The sequence below is a fragment of the Dama dama genome, chromosome 1 (genome assembly GCF_033118175.1).
Source record: "Dama dama isolate Ldn47 chromosome 1, ASM3311817v1, whole genome shotgun sequence".
Taxonomy (NCBI): domain Eukaryota; kingdom Metazoa; phylum Chordata; class Mammalia; order Artiodactyla; family Cervidae; genus Dama; species Dama dama.
Window position 1 is genome coordinate 74,030,388 of NC_083681.1, and position 10,838 is coordinate 74,041,225.

Genomic DNA, 10,838 nt, shown 5'->3' on the forward strand with positions numbered 1-10,838 from the left:
CTGACTTTCAGGTGAGAAGATCAGAGAACAGAGAGGTTAAACGTCGGGGTCATGGTTGTTCAGGAAGGTATTGGCACCCACTTGTGCCTGAAACTGTTGCCAACAAACGTGTGAGGAAAGGCCGCTTAGGACATAAACACGGTACGATGCCTGTCCGTAAGGGTGTAATAGTCTGCCTAGAAAAGCAGGACTCATGATCTATAATTCCTGGACAGATGATTCAGGCTCCACCAGCTTAGCCTTAGACAGATTTTGGTGAGCTAGAGCGATCCAGGAGGACAACACAGAAGTTTTACCCTAGAGGACCTGGAAGACGAATTTAGGCAGCAAGGGGGGCGTTTCCGACAAGAACAACAGCTTAATGATTACATGATCTTGTGCAAATTACTTAACCTCTCTGAGACTTGGTTTCCTCACCAAAATTTAGGTTCTTGTTACAAAGATTGAATGATTAAATATATGAGTTAGTAATGTATGAGGCTGCTAGAATAAAAAACATGACTACTGTGGTGAAAAAAAAAGAAGGATTTAGTTTTCTTAAGGAACAAAAGGCCCAGAGCAGAGTGTTGCTGGTTTGGGTTTGATGGCTCAACAGTGTCAGAGCCAATTTTTCTGAGATCCTCTTGTTTCTTGGCCTTAAGGTGGCTGCCACAGCTTCAGCCATCAATTCCTTGCTCAAAGCAAAAAAGAGAAGAAATCACAGAGACAGCTGCACTCATTCATTTGATAAACATGTATCGAGTGATCACACTTTGCCAGACACCATTGTAGGCACTGGATATGGTTGTGAACATGACTGACAGAGTCCTGCCCGCCCTTGGATTCACCTTTGTGGGAGGATACAGACAGTAAACAGACAGATACATCTTGTGTCAAGAAGCCCTAAGTGGTATGAAGGAAAAATAAAGTTGAGGAAAAGACAAAGTGAAGTTTGGGCTTGGGGCACAGTGCAGTGTTATGCAGTTTTATACTGTGCCAGGGCGTCAGGGGGTGCCTCTCTTCCTTTTCATCAGGAAAATAAAACCTTTACCAGGACACCTCCTCTTCCCCAGCTTTTCACATTGGCATCATGAGCCAGAACTGAGTCATAAAGTCACCCCCAAGCTGGGAAATAGGATCGGGATTGTTCAGACCATTGATCTCCAACCTGAGTGAGCAACAGAAGCCCCTGGAGGATTTGTTAAGCCGCAGATGGCTAGGCTCCACCCCCAACAAGCCTGGGCTGGGGCCTGAGAATTTGCATTTCTAACACGTTCCCAGCATTGATGATGCTGCTGTTCTGGGACGGGGACCGCGCTCTGAGAATCACTGACTTAGACCATTCCTGATCTATTATTGTCTGAGCCACATCCACAAGCTGCCAGACAGAATCCAGGTTCTGTCAGCTACAGAGTGTGGGTGCTGGTCAGTGACTAACAGTGTCCATGTAACACACAGGATACTTAGCCTTGCGTGCTAGGTTGCTTCAGTCGTGTCTGACTCTTTGCAACCTTATGGACTGTAGCCCACCAGACTCCTGTGTCCTTGGAATTTTCCAGACAAGAATACCAGAGTGGGTTGCCATTTCCTCCTCCAGGGGATCTTCCCCACTCAGGGATCGAACCTTCGTGTCTTACATCCCCTGCACTGGCAGGCAAGTTCTTTACCACTAGTGCCACCTGGAAAGCCCCACTTAGCCTTAGAAGTTCCTAAATAAAATGATAGCTATCATTATTATTATTATGGGCATTGTTATTACTATTTTTTTTACAAGAACATAAGGTTACAGTTGGGTCCAGTTATGGAGGGTCTTAAATGTCAGGCAGACAGAGTCCTTGGTGTGTACTCTGTGGAAACGGAGGCGCATTTTGAAACAGAGTGAGTGATCAAACTGGCATTTTTAGAAGATTAACCAGGCATTGGGCTGAGCTGCGAGAGGAAACGGTGTGGGGAGAGAGCCAGTCGAGAGGCCGTGGCGGTGATCCAAGTGGACACTAAAGGGTGCAGAGGCCAGCGCCTCTCCTCGCCTTGTCGTCCAGGAGCTGTCTATCAGCCTGTCGGGTCAGGAGGCCTGACTCTCAAGGGTCAGCCCTTAATCGTGGCCAGTCGACTGGAAGTGGGGCCAGGAGGTCAGAGGACAGGACAGATACTCATGTTCTTTGGAAACCCTGAAGGAAAAGAATTTCTTGGTGACGCTTTTGCTTCACTGAGTGCTGGTGGTCGCACTGGGCCTGAAGATGGCTGGGCGTCATCATCAGTTAGTCAGTGATAACAGCATCTCATCACCTGCCCTGCCCATCAAGCACGCACGCTGGGGAAAGAGGAGAAAGTGTGTGTGAAAAGCCTCTGAGTAAGATGCACCACACAGACGAAATCTCATCGCCGCCTCGCCTGTGCTTCTCGGGGTGTCTTTGACTCTGTTGTTACCTCTGTCAGAGCCGGCCCTGGGCTGGATGGGCCGCAGAGCAGTGGCCCCAGGGCCTGAGTCGATAGTCTCAACTGCCTTCTCCTCTCTCCTCTCTGTCAGTTTAGCTGAGTGACTCAAGGCAGGACTCATAACTTTTCCGAGATGCTTTAGCTGTCAGGTGTGAATAAGCACACTTTACCAGCCGGAAGGCTCCATCACCAACCCTTCAGGCCGCGTTTGGCTCCAGCCTCTCTAGTTTGTTATTCTGCTGTTTCTGATGCCTCAGGCCTGGGCCAGACAATGATTTAAACTGATCTTGTGGGAAAACATATCCTGATATCAGTTGCTTCCACACTTACCTCAAACCCACATCAGTATCTGTTCTGCATTTGGTTACTGTACGATGTTCACAAAATTGAAAAATAAGCCAGCCTCAAATAGCTTTCATTTCAGCTGCTTCTCTGTAATCCCCAAAGCTGCTGACCGCTCAGGATTCCATCAGCTTCCAATTGTGTGCAGGTTTTTTGTATTGGCCCAATTATTTTAGCAGTGCACATGATCCATTTGCCCTTCTGCTGCTACATACTGATCTGTTGAGAGAAGCCCACTGAACACAGAAGGTTCATGGCCAAGGACCATCTCTCCCCCCTCCTCCGCCTGAAGTTCACGCAAGCTCGGTTAGCCGTGGGGCTCCCCTGAGGAGGGCAGGGTTTCCCACTCCAGTTTTCCTGCCTGGAGAATCCCAGGAGTAGAGGAGCCTGACAGGCTACAGTCCACAGGGACAGAGAGAACTGAGTGACTAACAGTTTCACTTTTACTTTTCAGTGAGGAGAACCTGACTTCTGGGACCTGTTTGTTGTCTTTCTGACATTTGTCCCATGTGTTCCCTCCTTACGTGAAACCATGTGTGAGGGGCACTGGGCAGTCTGTAAAACGCTGCCCGGTGGAAGCGGAGACTGTGTGGTGGTCAGAAACCCTTCCTGGGAGCCTTCACACAGGTTTTTCTCGCCTCTCTGACTCAGTTCCTGAAACAAGAATTTGTTGGGACTTGACATCCCCTTGCGCTTTCCCTGGCACTTACTCAGTAGCTGTTGACTGACAGCTCCCCTTTGCCGTGTGAATTCTGTGGTGCAGCAGGAAGGGCAGGCGTGTAGCTAAAGTGAAGAATGAGGCTGAGCCAGGAGACCAGGGCTGAGCCTAGAGACGAGCTGTAACCCCTCCGGGCCGGCCGCACCTTGCCCTTCCCCGCTCCTGGTGTGGGGGCGGGTGGCAGCCTTCTGCCCAGCTCAAGCGCTCAGGCCCTGCACCTCACCCCGTGTGGGGGGAGGGGTGGCCACTGAGGCCTGGGCCAGGCTCCAGGCCATGTTTCGTCCAGACCCTGAGCTGCAGTGGTCTGCTCTGCTGACAAGGCTCATGTGCAGTGTCCACACACACCCCTCCCGGGCTGGGGACTGGGGTGGGGCGGGCTTGCAGGTTAGCGTCCAGGGGGGAGAACGGGTGTGAGGGCCCAGGGACACACGGCCATCCTAACCGACATTGGCACACTGAGGCAGAGGTCATTACTTAGTCCGTGTTCCAGCCGCTTCTGACGGGCTGAGGAGTTGGACAGTTGTGAGATTGGCTTTGTTTTTAGCACATGTTTTATGAGTTGATTTTTCCCCTGGTGCCTCTCCCCCAGCTGCGCTTCTCTGTCTTCTGGTGATGCTATCATTTTCCTGTGCGGCCTCATTTGATTTCCCCAAGTGTCTTTTTCTGCAGATTTATGCCCTAGCTTGAGAGGAAGAGCACAGAGCCATCTAATTATTTGCTGACTGAGCAGCTTGAGTAAGTAGTTGACCAGGCCTTTGACTAGCTTTGTAGACAAGGATAAGCTGGTTCTTCCAAACCTTGGTTTTCTGTGTGGGTTTTTGAAGCCATCACAGAGAGTCGTGGGTCACTGGGGCTCATCTGAGGCCAAGTCATTGCCACCTCCCTTCACGAGTCTGCCCCATGGCTAAACCATGTCCAGGTGAGCGTAGGTCTGAATGAATTTTTAGTATTATACCTGCCTGCCTGCACCTCATCTCCTTAGCGTCTAAGCTGAGGCATTGGTTCTTTTTTTTTTTTTTTTTTTTTTGAGGCATTGGTTCTTAATCCCTCTTTGGGTTATCCACGCTTTGAAGAGTCTGATGAAGGATGGAGCCTCTCCCCAGAAAATTACACCTATTCCCACACACAGCGAAATGTACCCAGAACTTCACGGTCTCTGTGGATTGTCCCTTAGGGCCTGTCCTTGGACCCCTTAAGGATCAGGAACCCCAGAATAAGAGCCCTTGTTCTAAGGAATCCTCAAGCACCCTTAATCTTCCCTCATCCCTGAAGGTGGAGAAAACACTAGAAATGGAGGTAGTGGGTAAGAGCACCTGTTTACGTTCCAGTCCTGAAATTTTCAGTTTCAGAAGAGGAGTCAATTAGCATGTTTCCATAAACATATATACACTTTAGTAACGAATATATTCATTTGTAGTGAAAAAATATGACTAGGTCATTATAGTACAAACTTAAAGAGAAAATTGTTGAAAATATTTTAAAGAGGTGCTCAGTATTGGCCCATACAGGTATCTAGGTATCCTTGTACGTTTGTTCTTGATTTTTCCCAACTTTCAGAGAAATTATCATCATCCAGTTAAAATCTTATTCGGATTTAACATTTGTCTGAAAAGGGCTGCATGTGCCAGAAGACTGATTTTGAACCCCTTGACTCCAATGTCTTCGACTCTCAAGAGCATTTTTTCCTTTTCTGTTAACATCTGAACTTCCATTGATGTTGTTTGAATGTTAGTCTTCATGCCACCATGTTGAATTTCTCGTTACATCCTCTTAAAGTCTTAAATGGGAGATAATGTAGTGATTACTTAGTGGCAAAAATAGGTTGCGGAAGCAGACAGACCTTGATTTCCTGTCTTGGCTCTGTCACTCCTGAATGCTGTCCTCTTGGGCAGCTTTCGTATTCTCTCCATCTGTAAAAATGGAGGCTGTATCTTCAGAGTTGATGGGGTCGCAAGCTGCATTAGTTTGCTTGGATTCGCACAAGGTGCCACAGACTGGGTGACTCTAACAACAGAAATTCATTCTCTCACAGTTCTGGGGGCTGGAAGTCTGAGGTCAAGTTGTGCGCAGGGTTGGTCTCTCCTGAGGCCTCTCCCCTTGGCCTGTAGATCACTGCTGTGTCCCTTGTCTTCACAGGCTCTGACCTCTGTGTGTGTCTGTGCCCTAATCTTTTCATATAAGGACACCAGTCATTTGGGATCAGGGCCCACAATAAGCACCTAATTTTAAGTTAATCACCTCTTTAAAGACCCTCTTTCCAAAAACAGCCCCATTCTGAGGGGCTCAGGGCTTCAGTATATGAATCTGGGGGCACATGAGTTGTGTGCCCTAACACATGTGTATAGTGCCTGACCCGTAGTAGGCTCAGTGGGCCGTCTTGTTATCCACCTGACCATCATTTAAGAGGTACAGTCTTTTAATGGAGGCCCGTGTGTCTCCACGCTCTCAGACACCCTGGACCTCTTGAAACAGGCAACCTAGCATTGTGATGGGCTTGCCCTGTGCTGTTATCAGGCACGAGGCCTTTTCTTCCCTCTGCCCTAGATCCAGGATGTTATAAATCTTTAAAATGACTCATCCTTGTGTCTCCTCTCCCCCACCCCCCAGTCTTCTAGCACAGTGCCAGCTTTCTTTTATCTCTATGTGGAAGTTCGCTCACCCGCTGATTCCAAACTCAGTCATTGCCTTCATCTTCAAAATTACTGGTCCTGGCTGGCTTCTCTTCCAGCCTTTTTTTTTTCTTCTAATTCTCCATCTCTGGCAGCAGCCCTTGTGCCTTGATTCAGAAACTGCCCTTGTCGTATCTGAGTAAGTGTCACCCAAGGCCTCAGGTAGTGACCCCTCCTTTGCCATCCTCAGGCCTGGGGCAGAGGAGGCCCAGAGAGTCCTCCAGGGAGAGCTGGTCCATTTCAGCACCTCAGAGGGAGAGGGCCAGCGTCCGGGCACCCACTGGCGTCCCAGCAACCATCTTGTCCCTAGGCGTCACGGCCCATGAGCTTCGCTCTGGGTTCTCCCCGTCTCCCCAGAGAAGCAGCCCAAGGAGCCGTGTCCCGGGCAACGGAGAGTCTCCTGAACGCTTCTTTTCGCCCTTGTCTCTCTTGCAGCTGCAGTGCCGTGGCTCCGTAAGCAAAGCCTGGGTGCCCGAGCCGCCACCGTGGCAGCGGAGTGCAAACTGCAGAGCCGCCGATCACCTGCAGAGACGGAGCGAACGTGTGTGCGTGTGTGTGCGCGTGCGGAGGAAGGAGGGCCACCTGTTTGCGTGTGCATGCGTCTGTGTACACTCGTGTGTCTCTGAACGCTGTCTGGGCTAGAGGAGGACGGGTAGCACCTTCACCTCAGCCTCCAGACCCCTGACTAGAGGTCACGGTGGTAGTGGTGCCCCCAGACCTGTCCCTGGGGGCCTGCCGCCTCGTCTGCCTAGAAGGGCGGTCAGACCTTAGGTGGGATTCTGACACCTGCTCCCCTTCCCCCTCCCCCCCAAGTCAGACTGAGGAGCAGGGGGAAGCATCTCTGGCTCTTGTGCAGAGTGTGGGATTCTCGAGGCAGCCAGGGACCTTCTGAGTTCCTGCTTTATGACCCCGGGGGCTGGGCAGGCTGGGGGGGACAGGTGCTGCCCAGACAGTCACCTGGCCTGGCTGCTGCATTTAAAATTCCCTGCCACTAGATCCTCCAAACTCTTCCTGGGGGAGCTGGGGCCGAGCTGTGGGCAGATGTGCAGCCTTTCTGCCTCATAGAGAAGTGCACCAGGGACCTGACCGCGGTGCTGGGTGTGCAGTGTGAGGGTAACAGCAGAGAGGAGCATCTCACCCTTCAGGGCTGAAAACCTGAGGCTAGGAGTTAATCCCTTGCTCTCACTGCTCCTTCTCCGTCAGCGCGGACTGGAGACCCAGAGCCCCCGACAGGAGGAGGCCAGGTTCCTGGTGGTGGAGGGCCCCCGACTCCCCTGGCCACACTCCACGGCACCTCAGTCCTGCCCCCGAGGGCGGCTGACACCAGCCAGGGAAGCCATTACCGTCTGCACCCTTCGGCCTCTGCAGCCTGCCTGGGGCTGGTCAGCCCTCCCGGTAGCTGGACATCAAGGGCCCAGGCAGGTGCACGGCCAGGGACGGTTGGTAAGGGTCCTAGCCGAGGTCCCGCCCGGCACGCCAAGCCTTCCGGAAGCAGCAGGTGGGGTGTTTGACCCAGAGAAGCCAAGGGCTTGCAATCCAGGGGCAGCCGGTGCTCCCGCCTAACCCTCCCACTGCTGGAGGTCTGTGCTGAGGAGGACCCCACGGAAAGGAGGACTCTGCCGCGGGCTGGAGCACGTCTTCCTCCCACCCGTGGCCCATGCTCGAGCCGCAGCGTGTGCATGCGCAGGAGTGTGTGCAGGTGTGTGTGTGGCTGAGAGACCAGCCCCTCTTGGGACTTTTGTCCTCACACGTCACATTAAGCTGGCCTGGGCCTTCTCCTCTCCACCTCCCCCGTGACCTTGCCCCAGCCCTGCCCTCCTCTCCTCTGTCCTGGGACCCAAAGGCTGGGTCAGGCCCCTGCCTCCCGCATCTGTCCAGCACCTTGACAGGCTTCTCCCTGAGATGTCCTCAGACTTCCTCAGCCGGAGAGCTGCCTTTAGAGTCCAGCCGTTGCGTCTGTGTCACCTCCCAAGAAATGTCCTGTAATCATATGGGGGAAACAGGGCCTTTTCTGCAGTGTTGGGCTGGGGGCTTCACTGCTGGCTTAGCCCTGGCCAGAAGAAGAGAGGATTGAGGGGCTGCCGTTGGAAGGAGGGGAGAGCAAGCCTGGAAAGGCTGACCAAAGAAACGGATGGCCAGAGGGCTCAGGGCCAGAGTGTGTGTTTGTCTGACGGCACCTCGGATGGCAGGATGATTCCCTCTGCCTGCCTTTTTGATGATGGGTCTCTTCTCTAAGGAACACGTTGGCAGGACCACCTCCCCCTACTTCCCTACCATGCCTGGCATGCTGGCCCTTTCCCAGTGGAGTGGAAATGAGGAGAGGGGGTATCCAGTGGCCTGGAGCTCGGTGACGGCTCCATGTCTCCCCTCTGCTGGCCCAGGTGTCCTGGGGGCTCCTGCAGAACACTACCCCAACTCCTGATCCAAGGGCCAGCGTGGGGAGGAGACGGGCGCAGGCCAAATGCACTTTATACAGAGGTTTTGTATTGCTAGGAAGGTGTGTTTCTCCCACAGTTTGTTTATGAATATTCATGTGTTTCATAAATGTCTGATCCTGTCTGAGCAAAGTTGTAATGTCAGTTTTGTGGGAGGTCTGGGGACCGGGCGGCAGTAGGGTTGGACTGAGTGAACCAGGAGCTTCTCGCCCACCTTGGAGGTGGCAGGGAGAGTGGGCGGGAGATGGAGGGCCAGCGAGGTTCCTAGTTGAGCAGCTGGAGCAGTTAGTGGTCTCGACTCCAGAGCTTGGTCAGAGTTGGAGGTCAGCCAGCCAGAATGGTAGCGAGCGTGCCAGGCCTGGGCGAGGTTCCTGCAGTGACCCAGCCCCTCAGCCCACTTCAACGCCCCGGCCTGGGGATCAGCGGATGGCAGGGCCCTCTGCAGGCTCTCCGTCCATTCTCACCTTCACTCAGGCATGAGAGCTGCAGCTGCCTGGTGCAGAGGAGAGCCAAGCCCAGAGCCTGGATGCGGACTTTGGGCCTTTCTCTACTGTGCACGGGTTTCCAGTTTTGGACCGCTGGACATGAGAGCTCTATTAGCCTGCATTCCACGTTCCTGTGAGAAGGGGTTTAGGCCAGGCCAACAATATCACAAGCTGCCTTGCACAGAGAAAGGGGAAAAGGAAGAACCTGACCCTGGGACTCGTCTGGTTCTCGGCTCTGCTTTGAAGCTCCTGATGGCTGAGACTTGGGCCTGGCCTTCCCTCTCCTGCCTTCTCCTGCCTTCTCTCAAATATGGCTTTGCTTTGGCCTTGGGAGCTAATATACCTTTGCTCTCGAGCAGAAGATTCTGGAAGGTGGAGTTGTCCTACACGTGCACACATTCCTGACCTGAGATGCTCCCTAGCGGAGAAGCACACACACTAAGGAACAATTATTAGCCACTGTGGCAGAACTGCTTTCCTGGGAGGGAAAGTCAGCACCATAGCAGCAAGGGGTTACCTCTTGGGCCTACTGGAAGGAGCCTGAGCCAAGACAGGAAAGATGACGTGTCCCCCCTCTGGGCCCAGGAACAGGGAGGAGAGGCAGCCACGGCCCTTGGCTCCCGGCATTGAGATATCCTCAGAACTGGAGCTCGGGGTGGTTTACTGCAGGGCAGGTGCCCACTGCCCCTTTCTGGGCACCACCCTGTAGGCACAACCAGTGCACAGTCTAGGTTTGCACATAGGGTTCAGCTGTGAAACTGGTTGCCTCTTCAGAAGGACAGGACCTCTGTGGTTCTCTCAACTGGCCAGACAGGCCAGTGAGATCTGGCAGAGGCTCTATGACCCACCAGAGCTGGGGACTTAGCTGTGCCCAGCGGCATGAGTGCCCAGAAGTCCATGTGCTGTGAGACAACGCACAGGCTTAATCCTCGTAGGGGAGAGAAGTCCACGAGGAACCAGGACCCAGAGGTGCAGGGCAGAGGCACTGGAGGGAGCCGAAAGACCATCAAAAGAATCCCAAGAAGTCAACCGTAGGGGCAGGAGGAAAGGCCCCAAGTCTGAGAATGTGAGAAGCCGGCTATGGGGTGTCTGGGTGCAAAAGGGGGTGCTCTGCAGGAAATACATTTGAGGTGCTAAGTGAGGAGAAGGAGATGTCCAAGTCCTGACATGAGGGAGGAGAAGCTGAGAGGAGCCAAAAGGAAGGGCTCAATTCACCATTAGAAGTGTTTGGGGCTGGAAGGGGCTTAAATCACTCTTTAGAGAGGAGACCCTGGGGAGAGTCCTTGGGCTGGGGGCGGGGTGTCCCCTCAAGGAGTGAGCCCCAGTTCCCAGCTGGAGGTGGGGTGTTCCCAGCTTCCAGTGCCAACATTTGTATTACATTTCAACCTCACGACCGTGAGATGGACCATTATCGTCCCCATTTCACAGATGAAAAAAAAAATCAAACCTTAGGACTGTCACTAATGCAAAGTTACACCACCTATTCTCTCGGAGAGGCGGCTATGACTTCACACCACCTCACTCCAAAAATCTGTCGGCCCTAGGAGCCAGCTCCCAACACCTGCACGTGTTTCTCTGCCTTCCTCCACGGCTCTCCTTTCCTGACTGCCTTCTTTGTCTGCAGCGAGGGGGTCAAGTCGGGTCCTAGGAACCAAGATCCCGCCATTAGTTACCCCATACCCGGGCGCTAGGCCCACCCCAGGAACAGAGCCCGCAGGGGCACGGAGGGCTTTGCGGAAGGGGAAACTGCTATTACTGCGTGGGATTGAGCGCG

The 10,838-nt window shown here is 53.1% G+C and overlaps 1 protein-coding gene across 1 annotated transcript in view; it reads left to right on the plus strand.

Annotated features, from left to right (window-relative positions):
• The window catches only part of CRY2 (cryptochrome circadian regulator 2), a 33,238-nt gene extending 24,533 nt beyond the window's left edge, over positions 1-8,705 (plus strand). Inside the window, exon 12 of the mRNA XM_061152370.1 lies at positions 6,580-8,705. The gene's annotated coding sequence lies outside the window, so the exon portion shown is untranslated. The remainder of the gene's footprint in view (positions 1-6,579) is intronic.
• Positions 8,706-10,838: the final 2,133 nt, after the last annotated feature.